Below are 20,947 nucleotides of genomic sequence, written 5' to 3' on the forward strand. Positions count from 1 at the left end.
TCTCTGATGAGTACGTTACAAAGCTATTGAACGATCCCTTGAGATTTGTGAAGTTACAAAATTGGCATAGATACTCTATACCAGAAGGAACAATTGGCAAATACATTGTGTCACTGGCTTTATTTTTGGGGTCATTGTCTTGCTGGAAAACAAATCTTCTCCCAAGTTGCAGAGCTCTTGCACACTGCATTAGCTTTCCTCCAAGATTTCCCTGTATTTTGCTGCATTCATTTTACCCTCTACCTTCACAAGCTTTCCAGGGCCTGCTGCAGTGAAGCATCCCCACAGCGTGATGCAGCCACCCCTGTGCTTCATGGTAGGGATGGTGTGTTTTTGATGCTGTGTGGTGTTTGGCTTACACCAAACATAGTGTTCAGTCTGATGGCCAAAAAGCTCAATTATGGTTTCATCAGACCATAGAAACTTCTTCCACATGCCTTCTGACAAACTCTAGCTGAGATTTTATGTGAATTTCTTTTTCCAACAGTGACTTCCTCTTTGTCACTCTCACATAAAGCTGTGACCAGTGAAACACCCTGGCAGCACTTGTTGTATGCACAGACTCTTCCATTTCAGCCACTGAAGCTTGTAACTCCTCCAGAGTTGTCAGAGTCTGATCTAAGAAGTTCTAAAAGTGCCCCTTTTGGCCAGTGACACAATGTATTTGCCAATTGTTCCTTCTGGTATAGAGTATCTATGCCAATTTTGTAACTTCACAAATCTCAAGGGATCGTTCAATAGCTTTGTAACGTACTCATCAGAGAACTTGTTCATTGCTATCTCTGCATCCATGACTACTGTCAACAACAATACCATTTTGGTCTTTCCATGGAGGTTCATTGTTTTTCCCGGGACCTCGTGGAACATTTCCTGTCAGAAACATTTCTTCCATTCATGCAGGTGGAAAATACCTGAGAGCTCTTGTGTTCTCAAATCTCAGCAACATATCCACCAATCCTACTGGAGAAAATGCTGGAAACTCTGAGCAGGTCAGTTAGCATTTCTGGACAGAGGAGTGTTTCAGATCCTTATCAGAACTGGGAAAGTGAGGAAACAAGCTAGTTTAGGTTACAGAGGGATGGAAAGGACACAGGGAACATCTGTGATAAGGTGAGAACACCATCATCATCAATTGTGCTGTGTTGTATGACGTGTGTGATCATGGTCTCTCTTCTTGGGAAATTCTACAGAAGAGGTTTGCCATTGCTTTTCCTGGACACTGTCTTCACAAGATGGGTGACCCCAGCCATTATCAATACAGGTTTCCCCCGCAATCCGAAGGTACAGTGTTCCTATGAAACCGTTTGAAAACCAAAATGTCGTAAATCGAAGAAGCAATTACCATTAATTTATATGGGAAAAATTTTTGAGCGTTCCCAGACCCAAAAAATACCCTACCAAATCAAAGCAAATAACACACAAAACCTAAAATAACACTAACATATAGTAAAAGCAGGAATGATATGATAAATATACATCTTATATAATGTAGAAATACTGTATGTACAGTGTAGTTTCACTTACCAAACTCGGCAAGACAGCGAGCCAAAATCGATTTGGAGAAAAAAAATCTGCACGTACATGCATGTGCACATACACGCCTACGCACATACACGCATATGTACGCACATGCGTACGCACGTACACGCATGCGCAAACAACTGCCCGCGCAAGGCTTCACGGTCATTGTAGTCTTTCTCGGGGTAAACACAATATAAAGCCGGTGTCTTTTTTTTGTAAAAGTGAAAATCCTCTTTGGTTAGCAAAATCAGGTACGAATGTAGGTCTTTCGTACCAGTGAGTTGTTGTAAAGCGAACGTTCGAAAAATGGGGGACACCTGTTGTCTTCAGAGATTGTCTGCCTGATGTCAGCGGCAAAACCAGGACTTGTGATATGCACCAGCTGCTCATACAACCATCCACCACCTGCTCCCATGGCTTCACGTGACCCTGAACAGATCAACTATATATACAGCTAAAAGAATTCATCTGCGCTAAGGTGCAAAACACACTACATTGTCACACACTGTACACTCACCATAGTCACAGTTATAACGTAACAATAGCACAAGTCCCTGAGTGCCACTGCCTTAAGTTTGTTGGTGCACAGGATATCGTCCTGGAGCCATGTTTCTGCAAAAGCAAGTACATAGCAGTTCCTCATCTCACACTGGATCAGTCACGGGTGAAGGGAAATCAGCTTGTCTTCTAGGGAGTGAACACTGGAGAGCAGTACCAATGGGACAGCTGTCCTTGGGGGCCAGCACCCAACCCAGCACTGATTCCAGTGTGCCCGCTGCATCTCTGTTCCCTCCTACACTGCCTGTGGCACCTCCTATCTGGGAAACTGTAACAGGCGATGCTGCAGCATGAGGGTCTGGTCCATGCAACAACCTAGGCCACACAACTCCTTCGCTGTTGGTCTCACCAATGAACCAGACTTGCAGTATTTTATAGTACCTAACAGGGTCTTGTAATCGCAATAAACAACATTTAAGATAAACATTTGCACCAGTTTTTGGACTTGGAGAGGCCACTGGGACCAAGTGGGCCACCATCTTACTGGAAGGCCACAATATGTGCTATCAGAAGATGAGATGCTATTCATCAACATAAAGAGGCCTCAGATAGACAGGACAGAGCAACGAGAGGTTACCAACAATACATTATTGGCCAACTTATAAATTGACAAAATTATGTTCAGTAGACAGATCGATAATGAAGCAAGTCAGTCTGTTGTAGGCCATGATGCACATTGAAAATGTACAGTCCATCAATTCTTTACAAGATGGAGTCTTTCATCCTTGTAGATAGCAGGGCTGTGCGAAACAGAAATGATGTGGTTAAGAGCTGGATTTTTTTTTGCTCTCTCTTTCTCCATGTCAGGCGATAGGCAGATGGCAAGCATGCCCACAGTCATCTTGACAATAGTCCCCTGTCTCCATACCATCCTCCCAGTTTCTCTGCCTGAGCTCGATCTGAAGGAATGCCACTCAGACATCTCTGAAATACTTTCCTCCATCCTGACCCTTGGTTTCCCATTTGTCATACTTACTGGTGGCTTTGACTGCACGTTATTTATTTACTTCATTTCTGCCTCTGCCCTCTCCTTCTGAAATGATCAAGGACAGAGCCTCCCCTGGTTCTCAGGTTCCACCCCACTAGCCTCCACATCTCTGTTGAATCAACACTGGCCATTCATGATGTAGGTCATCAAACTGTGACACTGCCTCAGTTTTTCTCTCTGTACTAACATACCTAAATCTGCTGTATTTCCCGCAGCTTGTTCTTTTATTTATATTCTCTTTCTCTATCTGCTCTCATATCACAGCTTTTACATCTTTCCTTGTTTTCTTCCTCTCTTTCTTTTTAACAGTCCTCTTTAACCTATCAAGTAAATCTATTCATCTTCAATTTATCCCCATCTCCCCACCTTCAAACTGACAATTTCTCTCTTAACTGGTTCTGATGAAGGACCTTTACTTGAGACATTAACCCTCTTCTCCAGAGGTACAGTCGGACATGTCCAGTGTTCCCAGCATTTTCTGTGTTCATCTCAGGTTTCAAACATCTTCAATTGTTATTTTTGGTTTGGATTGACTACTTTCAGTAAGGGATATGTTAGCTCTAGGCTAACCTCAGCGATAGAAAAGAGCCAATGGACATCTCATTGATAAGAAGTTTAGTGAAATTACAGGGCAGTGGAGTGAACTGGGTTGTTGAGTGGAGCAAAATTGATGGCAGCCAGTGGATGTGGAAATCAAAGTGAAACAGATGCTCAAAATATAAAACAAGAAGAAAAAGGACTGGTAATACTCAGTAGGTTAGGCAGCATTGGAAATCTATATCCCAGTCCAGAAGGTGACGAGTTGCAGTCTCCCTCGAGATCGTGGCTCAGACTTAGTTGTTTATTTTTAAGTTTGGAGGGATAGTTTTGCAGACAGAGAGGGGAGCTAGGGGTCAGATTAGGGGCTAGGGACAGTGAAGTGGAAGAGTTAGATGTCGGACAGGAGTCCAAGTCTTTGCTCCACGCTCCCCATTTGAAGTCCAGAGATATAGACATGTAATGAAGGATATTTTGACTCCAGGCCTCCACTCAGCGTACAAAGTTCAGCGATGAGGACATGGGATGAAGGACTTCCGGAGTCCAGGCTGTCACTCCACATTCGAAGTCAAGCTAAGTGGATGTGGGACTTTTGAAGTCCAGCAACATGGCCGGTGATGAAGGTCATCAGTGGATTTTGGGCTCTGGGATCAGGTGTCTGTGCGAGCAGGAGACATGAGGATGTATGAGGCCCAGTAGGTTGGGGGTCGACAATGAAGAGTCAATCCTGAAGGTTGACCAGAAGTCCAAAATCTGAAGCCCAATGGCTGAAGCCTAGAGACCGGAGGTCTGTCCTGGAAAATGGAGGACTGTCTGTGTGTGTGAGTGATGTGAAGGAAGAAAGGGTCCTGTTTTGCTGTTATTGTTTTTTTTTGTTCGTCTGTTTGGTTTTGGGCACCAGAATGTGTGTGGCACCTGCTGGTTGTCCTCAGGTTGTGTTGGATGTTAATGCAAACGACGGATTTCACTGTATGTTTTAACGTACATGTGATAAATCAATATGAACCTAAATCTAAATCTGTGGGAGCAGTGTTAATATTTTAGTTGGATGATTCATCATCAGACCTTTCAATGTTTTTAGGTTTGAAGGAATGCAACTTTAGCTGGTCCTGCAGATCCATCTGCCTCTGCACTTTTCTCTGATCCCATCCCTGCCCTTTGTGATACAATTCGGCATGTTCCCAATATCCCATGATTTTTTTTAACTTATTGAGATAAAGCATGGAAAAGGCCCTTCCAGCCTCCCGATCCATACCAGCCAGAAACCCCTGACCAAACCATAGCCTAATCATGGGACAATTCACAATGACTAATCAACCCACCAACCGGTATGTCTTCGGACTGTGGGAGGAAACCAGAGGACCTGGAGGAAACCCACACGGTCACAGGGAGAACATACAAACTCCTTACAGGCAGCAGTGGGAATTGAACCGGGGGCACTGCTACTGCAAAACATTGTGCTAACCACTATGCTACTGTACCACCCCATCTTCTTCACTCTGACCCTGAAATATCAGACACGAGCAGGGTGCCAAACAGCAAACTCCAACATTTCCATCCCAGTGGATTCATATCCTGGGATGATGTTGAATTCTTCATCCACTGCTATCTCCTTCACATCCTTTCTCACCTTTAGAATTTCTGATCTACTTGGACCTATCTGCATACTTCCCGCCATCTCTATTGCTAAGTGATGACCATGATAACTTTTTGACCTCACTCTAATTAATCCTGGTCTGAACTGGCAACACTTCACACACTGAGGATCTGCCCCAACACTGCCATCAAAACTTCCGAAGAGTGGTGTTTTTGTGGTTTGCCTGAGTGGCCTCTACCTTACAGAGACAGTCACCAATTTTATGGTCACTCCTCATGTCTCCACCTACACCATGACCCCACCACAGGGTATCAGGACATCATTTCCCAGACAATCACTGAGTTAATTTCTCTAGAGACAGAAATCATCAGCAAATTGAGCAGTGTCTGAGAGGGGAGAAACAGAGTTAATGATCCTGGACTTCTGTCATAACAATCTGAAGAGTTAACACTCTCCCTTCACCTGCTGAGCAGTTTCAAATGCTTTTGCTCTTAGGTTATATGGTCTGGGAACAAAGTGCATCACAGATTCACTTTCCTTTTATAATCCTGTTCAGACTCTCAGGTTTTCTTCCGCCAGTCTCTTAAACTATCAGCTTCGAAAGATAAATGGGCAGGTCAGCTTTGTTGAACTACAGTATGCCCCCGAACAGTGGAACTCAATACCCAAAACCATTAGGGAAACAGACTCTGTTGACACTTTTAAACACCAGCACAAAACCTACGGTACTTATTTAACTTTGCTTCTAACTAACATCATTTTGTCCTTATTTTTATGTATGTACTTCATCGCATTGCAAAGTACTAAATTCTGCACTATGGAAAGTGCTCTAAATAATAAATAATTGGTTATTAATATTATTATATTTGCAGTACCTTAATTTTTATGCTTTTTAACACAAAACTTAGAGACAGACCTACAAAGAAGTGTTCTTCATGGATTTGTAAAGGGTTCACGTTCTCAGTTATTTGATTGAATTTGTGAAGGTTGCCTAAATTGGGGAACAAGAGAACATTCAGTACGTAAAGGTTCTAAGGCTCAAAGGTCCAATTTAATGTCCGAGAAATGTATACAATACACATCCTGCAATGTTTTTTCTTTGCAAACATCCATGAAAACAGAGGAGTGCCTCAAAGAATGAACGGCAGCTAAACGTAAGAATGCCAAAGTCCCCCCCCCCAACTCCCCTCCCTCCCACGCGTAAATGGCAACAAGCAATGATCCCCCTCCCCCACCAGCAAAAAAAGGCATCAGCACCCGCCACTGAGCACTCAAGCGTGAGCAAAGCCACAGCAAAGACACAGAGTTGCAGTTACCCCAGGACCACTCGTTCACCCGGAATTCAACATACCACAGGTTCTCTCTCTCCAAAGTAGTTTATATGAAATCCAGAATACTTTCAACACAGTTACCTATTAGTGGAAGTTGAAAGGAAGCTATTAACCTTGATAGGATATTGACAGAGTGGCAGGCAAACAGCGTGTGGGGTTATTGTACAGATAATTGGTTGTTAGATGAGTGGTGTTCCTCAGAATTAATTTTCCTGCCTTTAATTAATCACCATAATTTAATTTTAACGAATGATAGAAGAGAATGATGCATATCCTGCGTTGCCAATAACCCTTAGGTAAGTGCTGTAAATGATAGGAGTAAGTTATATAAAAAATCAACAGATGCAGCAAAGCCACAGCTAATAGGTTTCACTATGGTCAAATGTGAAATCATTCACTTTAAGTCTTAAAAGAATGCACCGGTGTAAGTCCTAAATGGTAGAAAGCTAAAAACAGGGACATTAAAATATTATGAGCCTGTAAAAAGTAATCAAGATTTTTGCTGCAATTCTGCCTTTGCATCTCAAGGACTGTACTACAAGGGAATTTAAATTAATCTGCAGCTCTAGAAAGTAGTCGATATAAAATAGCTGGAATACTCCGGTTGGTTAGGTCCACTACAGTTTAGTAAAAGTATATTGTTAAAACTATAAGTCATAGGAGCAGAATTAAGCTATTCAGCCCATCGACTCTGTTCTGCCAATCAATTTTATTGTTCTTAGAATCAGGTTTACTATCATTGACATATGTTGTGAAATTTGTTGAAATTTCTTGAAGCGTTCGAAGCATTTCCATGATTTATCAGAATGCCACATGGAATCAATATTACAGGGAGAAATTATAAAAAATCTAGGATTATATTTTCCAAAAAGATGTAATTTAAACAAACCTTCTAAGATAGTAATTGAAGCTTATTGGGTAAATGGAGTGAAATTACTTCAGTAGATTGGCATATCTAGGACCGTGTCCCATAGACCCCTTTTCCATCCATCATCAAGGACCCTTACCATCCTGGCCATGCTCTCTTCTCACTGCTACCAGAGGAGGAGGAGGTGGAGGAGCCTCAGATCCCCCACCACCAGGTTCAGGGACAGATATTACCCTTCAATCATCACGCTCCTGATTTGATAACCGCACTCACCTCAACACTGAACTGATTCCACAACCGATGGACCCACTCTCATGTTCTCAATATTATTTTTCTGTATTCGTACAGTTTGTCTTCTTTTGCATATTAGTTATTTGTCAGTCTTCGTGCGTAGCTTTTTATTGATTTTATTGCATTTCTTTGTTCTACTGTAAATGCCTGCAAGAAAATGACTCTCAGGTTACTATACAGTGACATATACACAGGCCAATTATAAAGTCACTGAACTTTTCAGCAGTGCTGATGCAAAGAAAATAGTTAACACACAGGATGGTAGCAGCTTGGAGCTCTATGGATTCTAAATCTATTGTTAATTTTAAAATTGAGTTTAAATTTAGTTGACTAAGGTTATTTGGGGATATGTGGGAAAGGCAGGCATCTGGAGTTGGGTTACATGTTACCACCGATCTCCACTTTAACAGTAACAGATTTAAGAGAAGCTAACAGGCTTCTTTGTGTCCAGTGATGAAGACTGTAAGCGATTTCTGAAAGACACAGTCTGGTAGAATGAGTAAACAGTAGCAGCTGCAAATTAATGACGGTGAGTTGTTGAATTTAGTGGAAAATATGAGGATATGCAGCAATTTACCTCACAGTGTAAATATAAAAGAGCCCCAGGAAGAGTGAGACCTGAAGACGTTTACATATTAATCTTTGGAAGTGTTATTCATTAACAAAATGTGTGGAATGGTGAGGAAGGAAGCAAGAAAGCTTTGTAAAGCTTTGTAAATCACCGGCTAAGCCTCAGCGGAGTATTGCATTCAATTCTGGATGCTGCCCTGTAGGAGGAATGTCAAAGGTTTGCGAGGGCGTGGAGGAGCTTTAGAGATGGTACTAGATGTGAGGGACTACAGTTATGTGGACAGACTAGAAATGAAGAAGATCTTCTAATCAGAAGGGAAGTGAAAGAGAAGATTTCAAAATGCCAGCACAGAAATTATAAACCATTTACTTATTCTCTGCTGTATTACTCCATGATTCCATGTGGTGTTTGCCATAGCATGGTGAAATACACCAACTTACTGGAGAAATGGAAGCTCCCACAGGCAGTGAGATAAAGGTCACAATGACTTTTCAGTAATGTTAGTTAAGGTAATAATATTACCAGGAGAATGAATATCGCTACCTTGCATTTCTTTAAAATTGATGGCATTATTAACTCACACAAAAAGCCGATATCTCGCCTTACGTCTCAGAGTGAGTTATTGATGGTGCATCACTCGGCAAGCCAGGCAATGGAAAACAGTACAGTCGACATTTTGGAGTGAGTTCCTTCATCAAGATGGGGTTCCTCCAGCAATTTTTGTGGGTTGCTCTGATTTCCAGCATCTGCAGATTTCCTCTTGTTTGTGCATTATCAACTCACCATTTTGTCAGCCCTTTCAGGAAATATAACAATGTTTTCAGAGTTTTCTGTCTTATGGTTTTTATATTTTCTGCTTTCGCATGTTCTTGCTCATTGTTTGTTTTGTGCAGGGGTAGGGGATTGGGGGGGGCAATGTTCTTGTTGCATTTTGTGCGGTGGGGGGAGGTGGGTTTGGGGCTGGTTTGGTGATCATGCTGCTGTCCTTTTTTTTGTGCGGGTGGGGTTTGATCTTTTCCTTTGAACGGACTTCCATGGTTTTCTTTGTTTCGTGTCTAGTTGGAGTAGACAAATCTCAGAGACATATATAACCATATAACAATTACAGCACAGAAACAGGCCATTTCGGCCCTTCTAGTCTGTGCCGAACACTTACTCTCACCTAGTTCCACCGACCTGCACTCAGCCCATAACCTCCCATTCCTTTCCTGTCCATATACCTATCCAATTTTACTTTAAATGACAATACCGAACCTGCCTCTACCACTTCTACTGGAAGCACAATCCACACAGCTATCACTCTCTGAGTAAAAAAATTCCCCCTCGTGTTACCCCTAAACTTTTGCCCCCTAACTCTCAACTCATGTCCTCTTGTTTGAATCTCCCCTACTCTCAATGGAAAAAGCCTATCCACATCAACTCTATCTATCACCCTCATAATTTTAAATACCTCTATCAAGTCTCCCCTCAACCTTCCACGCTCCAAAGAATAAAGACCTAACTTGTTCAACCTTTCTCTGTAACTTAGGTGCTGAAACCCAGGTAACATTCTAGTAAGTCTCCTTTGTACTCTCTTTACTTTGTTGACATCTTTCCTATAATTCGGTGACCAGAATATATACTGTATATTGTATATACATTGATAATTAAATGTGAATTTTTGAAATTCTAGGCCTTTCAACCATTTTCCTGCCATTATCCTAGCAACAATTACGATCAGCAAAATTCCCGCATTGTGAATCTCACACCTATTCAGTCTCTCCAGCCTATATGAAAGGGGTGGTCTCCCCTCTAACAAGGCTTTAGAGGTGGGAGATCACATACGCAGCTCTGAAGCTGATATGCGTGGCAAAACGGAGTCACAAGCGAGACTGCAGATGCAGGAAAATCTGGATCAACACACACACAAATCACGAGTAACACACACAAAGTTCAGGAGGAACTCTGCAGGTCAGGCAGCATCTATGGAGATGAATAAACAGTTGATGTTTCTGGCCGAGACCCTTCTTCAGGACTGGAAAGGAAGGGGGAAGATGCCAGAGTAAAAAGGTAGGGGGAGGGGAATGAGCTCTGGCTTGAAGGTGATAGGTGAAGCCAGGTAAGTGGGAAAGGTATAGGTCTGGAGGAGAAGAAATCTGATAGGAGAGGAGAGTGGACCATGGGAGAAAGTGAAGAAGGAGAGGCAGCAGGGGGAGGTGATAGGTAGGTGAGAAGAGGAAAGAGGCCAGGGTGGGAATAGAAGAGGAGAGGGGGGGAGGGAAAATTTACCTGAAGAAGAAATCAGTATTCATGCCATCATGTTGGAGGCTACCCGGACAGTGGATGAGATGCTCCTTCATCACCCTGTGAAGGGCTTCATTGTGGGAAAAGAGAAAACCACGGACCAACATGGCAGAACGGGACGGGGAGAGGAACTAATATGGTTGGCCACCAGAAAATTCTGTTTTTGGTGTATGGAGCAAAGGTGCTCGACAAAGCTTATGTCGGGCCTCGGCAATGTAGAGGAGGCCGTGTTGTGAGCACTGGATACAATAGACAACCCCAACAGATTGATAGGTGAAGTGTTGCCTCATCTGGAAGGACTAGTTGGGGCCCTGGCTGGAGGTGAGGGAGGAGGTAAATGGGCAGGTGTAGCATTTCTGTTGCTTGCTGGAATATGTGCCAAGGGGGAGGGGCAGATTAGTGGGGAGGGGCGAATGGACAAAGAAATCATGAGAGATCGAACCTTGCAGAAAGTTGGGGGGAGGGGAAGGTAAAGACATGTTTGATGATAGGATCCTGTTGAAGGTAATGGAAGTTGTGGAGAATAATGCGGAGGTTCAGGGGGTGGTAGGTGAGAAGAGGAGGAACTCTATCCCGGTTGAGGTGGCGGGAAGATGGGAAAAACCATGGATCCAGCAGATTCTGCAGAGGAAACCAAACAGTTGATGTATCAGGTCAAGCCCCTTCATCAGCACCCTTCAAACATTTTGCTGCGTAGATGCTGCCTGACCCATTGGGAGCCTCCAGCATTTTTTGTGTGCTAATGCACAGTGAAATGAAATCCATTGTAAAAGGGCTCCATTGGGCGAAAGGCTCCACTGCTGGCAAGCGACTTGGCATAGTGGCACTTTGCTAATGGATGCATTGGTGTTAGATCTGCCGCAACTGATTGCACATGTTGCTGGAGGTTTCGACATATAATTTCTTGCCCCTAACAGGCTTGTCAAACGTTCTTACTTCACACAACCAATGTTAAAACGACTTGGATCATACGTGTCTTTGGGCAGTGGTTCATAATAACTCATCTGGACTACATCCATCACAGAGGACAGAATCTCTTTGGCATCTGCATCTGACCTCTGCAGTGCAGAACTTTGTAAGTGCTTAAGACGTATGAGCAGAATTAGGCCATTTGGCTATTTGTATCTGCTCTGCCGTTCTTCCCCTCCACCATCAGGTTTCTGAATGCTCCATGAACCCACAAGCACTACCTCACTATTTTGCTCTCTTTTAGCACTGTTCATTATTTTAATATTTCTTATTGTCACTTACAACATTTTTTATGTATTGCATTGTACTGCTGCTGCAAAACAACAAATTTCACAAGTGTCAGTAATAATAAACCTGAGTCTACATCAGCCCAAGTTGGAGGAAAGTCAATTAAATGATTTAAAATTTGCTTCAGAACCTCCTTCTTCGTGGCCAACAACTGTCTTTAACAGTCAGCATTGCAATGCAGGAGACACAGCAGCCAGCTTACTTGCAGCTAGATGTTCCAAACAGCAGAAAAAAATGTTAGCTCCACAATGCCAGGGTAGGTTAACTAGTCACTGTGAATTGTCCCGTGATTAGGTTAGGGCAAATTGGAGTTGCTGGTTCAAAGAGCTTGTATTGCTAAGTAAAATAAAATCATACTCAACATGCCTCGAGCACACAACATGCACAAGTCCCTCAGGCCTACAAACTTTGCATTCGTGCAGCTTACTACATCTTCAAGATCTCACTGTTGTAGCAGTCCCATGAGAGTGAGCAGTCTACCAGAGACAGCGCATGTTGCAGCCTGGTACCTGGATTGTCTGATGGCAGCTCACACTTTCAAAAGCTGTTCTTCAACAGCCTCTAATTGTCTGATCACACACGTTAGGGAATTCAAATACAATTGATTATTTAAAAATGATTTAAAAGTTATAAGCTGCTCATAATACATCATATTGCTGTTAATGTAATGGAAATTAAAAAAGAAATAAACAAAAACCTAACCTTCAGCTTGTTCTTCAGAGGAGGTGCCAGATATAATGTGAATCAGCCACTTGGCTCAAGATGAGCCAGATTGCACAGGGACTCAGACCAGCCATAGAACGGGAAGTCAGATGCACCATGCCAGGCCTCCAGATCGCAAAAGTCACTCCAATCTTAAAGGAGGAAGGGATGAGGAATTGGGAATATAAAAAAATCATTTTGAACCTATGTAACCTCTGGCTAAAAGAATAATTGGTACTGAATAGGAATTTTTGAACTGAAGTAAACTCTGTCTTCAGCAGTTAGCTAAAATTGGCTTATACTAGTTCTCTCTCGGTTTGCAGAGAGACATTGAGAGTTTGATACCATTGTACCCTGTACCCTCGTTTGAGTAGAAGAGGACTCACTGATAAGGACAGGAATGAACATCCATCTGTAATTAAGTCAGGGCCTAGCAAAGGGAATAACTGATAAGGACTGGACAGCACATCCATCTGTAATTAAGCCTTGATTCTAGCAGACTCTCTTATCTGTAACTCAGTTTTGCACCAACAGACTTGGTGGCCGTACCAGTTCAAATGACATCTTGCAACGATAACGTATGGGACTTACCATGTATAAATATACGGCTGTAACTGGAGAGAGTGGGCCCACTTGTCGGATGGTGGCAGTACTTACATGCCTTCCCTTTGACAACTGGGTCTCAAACGCCTGCAGGAGGGTACGTAATAAACTGTAGTAACTATAAGAAGCTGGCCTCCTGAGTTTTATTCAGATTCTACTTTAACAGGGAGGCAAAAGATGGGAAACTTTAGGCCAATTAACTGGACCAGTAGTTAAAATATTGGAGTCCATTATTGAGGATTGAGATTTCGGGTTACGTAGATAAAGTCAGCATGGGGAAACCTTGCCTGATAAAACAGTTGGAATTCTTTGAGGAAGAAGTAGGCAGGATAGACAAAGGACAGTCAGTGGGTGTTGTACACTTGGATTGTCAGAAGGCCTTTGACAAGGCACTGCATGAGTGTGCCCACTGGTGGCAAAAGTAGAAGACAAAGAGTTAGAATGACTAAACCTTCCTGACCAACCTCCCATGTGGGACCTTGTCAAGTGCCTTGCTTAAGTCTGTGTAGACAACATCCACTGCCTTGCCTTCATCCACTTCCCTGGTAACTTCCTCAATAAACTCTCTAAGATTAGTTAGACATAACCTACCACATACAAAGCCATACTGACTATCTTTGATCAGTCCATGTCTGTCTAATTACTTATATATCCGGTCCCTCAGAATACCTTCAAATAACTTTCCTACAACTGATGGTGAAAATTTCCTGGTTTATGTTTGGAGCCTTTTTGAAACAGTAGAACAAAATTGGCTATCCTCCAATCCACCGGTCCCTCTCCTGTTGCGAAGAATGATTTAAGTATCGCTGCTAAGGCCCTGACAATTTCTGCGTTTGCCTCCCATAGGGTCCAAGGGAACACCTTGTCAGGACCTGAGGATTTATCCACTCTAATTTGCTCTCAGGACAGCAAAGACCTCCTCCTCTGTAATCTGTACAGGGTCCATGAAGTTGGTGCTGCTTTGCCTCACTTCAGTCCATCTCCTGACATAACTCGAGCAAACCTTCCAAGATAGTAATAGATGTTTATGGGGCAAATGGAAAGAAATTACTTCAGTAGGTTGGAGTATCTAGGACTGTTTTCTACAGACCCCTTTTTTGTCCATCATCTTTAGTTATGAGGCCCAAAACAGCTCACAATGCTCTGAATGTGGTCTAATCAATGCCTTATAAAGCCTTGGCATTACATTCTTACTCTTATACACTAGTCCTTTTGAAATGAACACTCGCCTTCCTTACTACCGACTCAACATACAAGCTGACCTTCAATGAATTCTGCTCTAGGACTCGCAAGACCCTTTGCACCTCCAAGTTCTGAAACACACCCCCCCTCCCCAGTTAAAAAATAGCCTACACCTTCATTCCTGCCATCAACGGGCATAGCCATACACTTCCCAGTGCTGCATTCTTTGGCCATTCTGCAAATCCCTTTTGCAGACTTCCTGGGAACTTGACTACAAAGTCATCAATTCTGTCACCCCAGTCATTAGCATATAATGTGAAAAGTAGTGGATGCAAGCCCAATGCCTGTGGAATGTCACTAGTGCAGCCAGCCAGAAAAGGCCCCCTTCATTCCCACTCTTTGCTTCCTGCCAGCCAGCCAATCTTCTATCCATGCTGGTATATTTCCTGTAATACCCTTTACTTCTATCTTTATTTAAGAACACCCAGGAAATTGAAACTGCTCCCCTTTTCCACTAATGCCCCCTCGATGAGGACTGATGTGCCTTCTCCTGACTTCGCCCTTCTGAAGTCCACAATCAATACCTTGGTCTTACTGAGGTCGAGTAAGGTTGTCGTTCGGACCCACTCAACCAACCGATCTCTCACTTCATTTGTGACCTTGCCAAAGGTGGCGTCATCAGTGAAGTTATAGATGGTGTTTGACCTGTGCCTCGCCACACAGGCATGAGTAGGGTGTGGAGAGAGTGACAAGTATCTTTGGTGTGCCTGTGTTAATTCTCAGCAAAGTTCATACAGATCGGAAATAACAAACCTAAATTCCTCCTTATGGCCAGACGCGTCCAGCAGCCGCGCTGTGCTTTCTGGGAGTTGTAGTTTGCCACGGTGTGCGGAGGGGGTTCTGGGAGCAGGCCGTCGGAGGCGCAGGCGCAGGCGCAGAGCGGCGCGGCGGATGGCTATGCGCGGCTGAAGCGCTGGTGCGACTCACAGACACGCGGAGTGGCCGGATGTGGGCAGGTGGGTAACCTCGGCCTGGCTGGGCTCGGTGTGCCGATGTGTGTAGGCCCGTTACCTGACGGAGGCGCCGGGGGTGTCGAAACGGGCGCTCCCTGGCTCCCGGGGGCGGGCTGAGGCCCGATGGTAGGGCAGCGAAGGCTGAGGGCCGCGATCCCTTTCCACCACCCGCCTCCGGCGCGCGACTGCTGGCGGACGACGGCGGCTGATACCGAGGCCTACGTGGGCCTTCCCCCCATGAAGTAGAGGGATAGATGAGAAGCAGGGGGAGCTGTTGTAGTCGGTGCTCGGCCCGGCAGGGGAGAGAGAAAGAGAGGCACTGATAATGTTCGGGTGTCTGAGAGTGGCCTCGGCCTCGGCCTCCTGTCCAGTTTGACATGGGGGATAGGCCTACAAGCCACTTCCTGACCACTGTCTCACCTAAAACCCAGATGCCTCCCCAGATCTCCCAGCGGGGTTTGTTCCTGCTCTTGTGTGGGTGCTACTGCGTATATCATGGGCAAAAGTGACACGTCCTGTCGCCTGGTGAAAAATGCGCAAGCGTAGTTTTTACGTGGTGTGTGAATTGTTAAGATCTATGCCCCTCACCAGTTAGAAACCTGCCCAATTCAACCACGATTAAGTTGGAGGTTTCACGATAGAAACTGATACTTTTTGTTCTAGGATTTAAAGTACATGGTTGAGAATTGGCACAAGTTGAGGAGGTACAGGTCGTCTATAATGTAATGAAATGCAGGGTGAGACTTTTAAAAGCGAAATACACTTGGCCTAAAGGCATTGTAGGCAAGATTGGAAATTATTGCCCATCACTAATTGCTCTGAGAAGATACTTGCCAGCGGCTACATTGAACTGCAGTTCACCACGTACTGCTTCTAGATGAGGAATGCTAGATTTTTGACCTGGTGACAAATAGGGTTGCTTTTGATTTTGGATATGGGGCAGTCATGTGCCTAACGCTTATATATAGTAATAGTTTTATTTGTCAGGTTCTTTTGAAGAGGTTTTAATGAGTTACTGCTGTGCATTTTTCTAGATGTATTGTGGTTGGGAATTTGGGGTAAGATAGTGGCACGACAGTGAAGTTACAGGATTAGGAGCACAGTGGCCTGGACTAGCAATTGAGTGACCTTGAATCAAATCTCACCATTGGCATCTGAAATTAAAGTTCAGATTAATAATCTGAAATTAAAATAAAGTAATGTTCAATTTTAGTGATAACCACAAAGCTGTTGGCTTGTCATAAAACCCCATCTAATTTACTAAAGCCCTTTTGGGGCAGAATCTGTCACCATTATCCAGTTTCCCTGAATGTAACACAAGACTCACAGCAATGTGGTTGCCTCTGAAAATGTGCTTTGAAATGGTTGAGCAAGCTGTTCTGCTCTAGGAATGAGGGATGGTCAATGAATCAACAGTGAAACCTGTAACTCCAAGAAAATTGATAAATAATCAATGTGCTTGGGTGTTAGTCGATCAGTGTTTAAGGTGGTAAATGTAAAACAGTTTGCTTTGTCTGATATGAATGCAGCTTTGACTATTATGGAAACCAATCAAATGAAAAGTATCTTGTCCCTCTGTTGATGTACATTAAAGTTGTTAAATAGGTTTTGGAAGTCAGGGGAATTCTGTGTTGAATAATACCCTGCTTCTACCTTTTTGATGTTAGCATGCACTAGCTGATTCTGGTCAATTAATTTTTGGAGGGGTTTTGATGTGCTGGTGAATGCAAAGATAAAGGTGATTATTGTTGAAGGAGTTATTGCCTGCCTGAATAAACTTTTGCTATCAAATTCTAGTTTAATTATTCAACCATACATGAATACAGCCTATCGAAACAGTGATCCTCTAACACGGTGGATGTAACATAATTTTGGTCTTATTTTTACAGTATTTTTTATTAATTGCAGATCCAATTTTAGTTGCTGCTCTTTGGGGTTCATTTGTGTTGGGCTGGTTGGAGAAAAGAAACATCTTCTCACTTCTCAGGCCATTGAATTGTAATTTTTGCTCTCTTATTAGGATTTGAGAGAAGATTGGGAGATGGGATGTATTGACATGATCTCGAAAGGAGAGTGGTTAAAGGCACTCTGCCTTTATGGGGTTCATGTACATGAGTTTGGCGGACACCTCTTGCTGTAATTTTATGGGCTGATTATTTGTATCTGCCTGTTACTAATTTTCTGTACTTTTAGTAGTGTAATCTTACTCCAAGTTCATTCCTCCTCTTGAACGTTACACTGTCAACAGATCACTGACCTCCCTGGTGGTAAATGATTTAACTGAATTGCCATTCTGGTAAATCTTTGTACCCAAGATGTGTAACTGTACAGAACTGGACCTTTTAAAGTGATTTTTCGAAGATTTGAATGAGCATTTGTTTGGCATTCTATACTTGCAGTTGCATTTGTATGTTATCCTCTGTACGATAACATTTTGTACAGTATCTCACAAGAATATACTTTGGGAAAATTGTCCAAGTCAGGAAGTTGAGAAGTGGTCAAAAACAGGATGCAGGAGGCAAATTAGGATAGATGGGCATATACCTCTTTTGCTTAGGTTGAGGATAAACATTGGTAGATTAAGACTTCAAACATGGCTTAAAAACTATGTCTACTGGGTAGCAGGATCCCGGCTGTTTTATATCCTTCGGAATCTGGACTATTTGCAACAGATATCTTCTGACACTGCAAAGATATATTCGGTGCTGTCTTTGAAAATCTTGCAAGTTCACTGGAGGTACTGTACATGTGAACTAATGTTGGTGTCCTCTTGATCAACATGCCCAGCATTGACATCTTAATTGCACTCTGACCTTTACTTGCCCAGAGAGTCTCAAGCTCCTAGAACATGCTGCCCCTCTTTCTCTTCCCAGCTATGCCCTGGGAAGAGAGAGGGACAGATGTGTTCAAATCATCCTTGAAAAGTTTCAGACATTCCCACTAACTCTCAGGAATCCCCGGTGGATTTAATTGGGCTAGGTATATTTGGGTAGGTATTGAATTCAGGTATTAGGAACACACACAAATTCTGCATTAATGTCCAAAGGAGCCATGACTTCCCAAACTGTAAACATCCCCTCCCCCCGCTCTATTGGGCATCTGGGCTGATTACGGAGGAGTCTGCAGTTCTCACATGAGTCTCACCAGTTATCTCAGAACCCAAACAACCATTCTTGATCCTAAAGTACTGTCTACGATAATGTAAGTCATCAGGTAACCTGACAAGTTAGCCATTAGGACAAGATCAGTGAATATTGGTCTTGCCCACAAAGTACTGATTTATATATTTAAAAAGGAGTGTGTAGTTGAGGATTGGACTGTGGAGCTTTGGACATAAGGTAACTGAAGGTATGGCTGCCAAATGGTAGTCACTCCGTAAGGAAAGGAGATGGTTGAGGTAGTAGACAAGTTAAGGGTCAGGATATGATTGACATTGAAACGGTGATATTTCGATTGTTTCTTGTGGTAGTTATCAGTTTTCATCAGATTAGAGTTTTAGTATCTGTTAAAATATATGGCGGATTGAATAATTTGTCACGTTCTCACTTGTACAGAAACTTACCAGACTAATGAGATCTGATGACAAAGTTATTTGATGCATCTACCAAGTCCACTGTTTTGAATAGGCTGTGACATGTATCAGTCAATAACTAATTGAAGTTGTTTTTGAAAATTTGCATTTTCCTCAATCATAAACCTATTATCTAGGATCTGCACTTCCTGTTCAAACAGTAACTCCTCACTATTTACTTCCAGTAATTTCAGGGTCAAAGATATCACTAGTGCAACAGAAAAAAAATCTATTCTTGTTTTTCAATCTAGTCTTTGTATCCTAGTCAGTGATCTATCTTTGTTTACCGGGTTCTACAGCACTAACAGAGATCGTAAACACGTTGATCTCTCTGCACATAGACCTTATCCCAAGCCCAGTTCCATTGAAATATATGCCTTGTGCTTTGGCACCTGGTAAGGCACAAGAGGCAGCTGTTACATGCCTTGGAGGCAGTAGATCTACCTTGTTTTATCTGGCTCACATTTTCCTTTTAAGTTGACAAAGTTTGTGTTGTCTCAGCAAATGTCCTTCAAAATTGATAATGGTGAGTTGACTAATCTGGTGATGCAAAATAACATCAGGAATCCAGCAGGCACACTGGTGGTTTTAGTACATGTGGGGGAAAACTGCCCTCCCTTACGGCTGCTGATATCTTTGGTGGGTGAATATTTGTTCTAGATTGTAAGTTTGCTGTTTTTTGTTTGGGGGTTGTATTTTTCCTTAAGACTACTCTAGCTTTTTTCTTTTTTTCCCTCATTCACATATCCCCAAACAACTAAAATAGGTCTTAAGGAGACAGACCTTGTAATTCTTGGCTTTTCATCACCACTGAGTTGCCTTGAAATCGGAGGCACCAAATGTTGGTGCAGCTTTCATTTTAAATGGTTCTGCGAGTGCCTCAGTGTATTAGAGCTACAGCTTACTGAGGCAAATCTGTTTGGTTGGTTTGGTTCCACGTTGTCTTGGCTACAATTGGTCTCAGTGACTCTGGTTTATAAAGCAGACATTTATTTGAGTTTGTATTTGTGAGCATCACCCAGTTTGAAGCCTCTCTATTAGTTTGAAAGGTGGGTATTGAGGCCAATATTTATTGTTCAACCTGCTGTTAGTGAGTTTATTTCCTGAGTCATGGTGGTTTGGATTGTGAAAGTGCTACCACCATGCTGTCAAGATGAACAGGAAAAGAGCATGTATATATGTTGTGCAATGTGTTGGGGATCCTTCAGGGATATTGGGCTAGGATTTGATTTGCTTTGGCTGATTCCCCTACAAATGTTAGCCAACGTTTTTCCCTGCTTGGCAAAATTGAGCCTACAAGTAATGGAGGGCAGCGGGTGCTGTAGAGTTTACTGTAGTGGCTGTTTGTGAAGAGGAGGGAGTGAAATGAAATTAAAAGGTAAACCCCTTCACTATAGCAGAGCTGCTGTTACAGGTTGTGTGTCTGGCATAATCTGCTGCTCTTCAGTTCATGTGTGTTTTATGTTATGCCATTGTGTGATTAGTTCTAAATTTTTGAAAAGCGCAGTGGTCGTGATTGAGTTGTAGCTGTAAATCAGGAAATTGAAATCTGAATTGCTGGCACTGGGCATGGTTCAGGCTGCATACGAACATCATTGGATAGAGTCCAGGCCTTCTCCGTAGTTGGGAAGGGAGCTGTGTCGTGGGTACAGGATGGATATGAAATTTGAAGAGTCTCAGAGATGAAAAACTTTTTTGTTGTAGCTTTGCAGGAAAGAAACAGGAATAAAGATGATGACCAGTTGCAAGTAAAAAGTTTGTGAGCCCTTTGCATTTACCTGGATTTCTGCATTTATTACTCATAAAATGTGGTTTGATCTTCATCTCAGTCACAGTAATAGGTGGACACAAATTGTACTTTTCATGTCTTTATTGAAAGTATTATTTAATCATTCAGTCCAGGATGGAAAAAGTATGTGAATCCTTGTATGTAGAACCTCCTTTAGCAGCAATAACCTCCACCAAAGGTTTCCTGTAGCTGCTGATCAGACTTGCACAATAGTGAGGAATTTTAGACCATTTCTTCATAAAACCTGTTTCAGTCCATCAATATTTCTGGGATACCTTGCATGAA

General features: G+C 42.8%; 1 protein-coding gene and 1 long non-coding RNA gene across 6 annotated transcripts in view; one reads left to right on the forward strand and one right to left on the reverse strand.

The window, feature by feature from the left end:
* Positions 1-788: 788 nt before the first annotated feature.
* LOC132383407 (uncharacterized) lies at positions 789-15,778 on the reverse strand. Of its 2 annotated transcripts, XR_009508674.1 has the most exons (6): positions 15,723-15,778; positions 12,505-12,656; positions 8,844-9,058; positions 7,674-7,838; positions 6,118-6,192; positions 789-2,819 (listed from the first exon to the last, which is right to left on the reverse strand). It is a non-coding gene; the product is annotated as an uncharacterized LOC132383407 (long non-coding RNA). The 2 variants fall into 2 exon arrangements; XR_009508673.1 differs by lacking the exon at positions 8,844-9,058.
* Positions 15,197-20,947, forward strand: part of LOC132383406 (thyroid hormone receptor-associated protein 3-like) — a 120,919-nt gene continuing 115,168 nt past the window's right edge. Inside the window, exon 1 of one of the 4 annotated variants that reach the window (XM_059954317.1) lies at positions 15,197-15,305. The gene's annotated coding sequence lies outside the window, so the exon portion shown is untranslated. The remainder of the gene's footprint in view (positions 15,306-20,947) is intronic. The other 3 variants (XM_059954313.1, XM_059954315.1, XM_059954314.1) reach the window with 3 other exon arrangements.

Source organism: Hypanus sabinus, chromosome 30, assembly GCF_030144855.1.
Source record: "Hypanus sabinus isolate sHypSab1 chromosome 30, sHypSab1.hap1, whole genome shotgun sequence".
In the NCBI taxonomy this organism is placed as follows: Eukaryota; Metazoa; Chordata; class Chondrichthyes; order Myliobatiformes; family Dasyatidae; genus Hypanus; species Hypanus sabinus.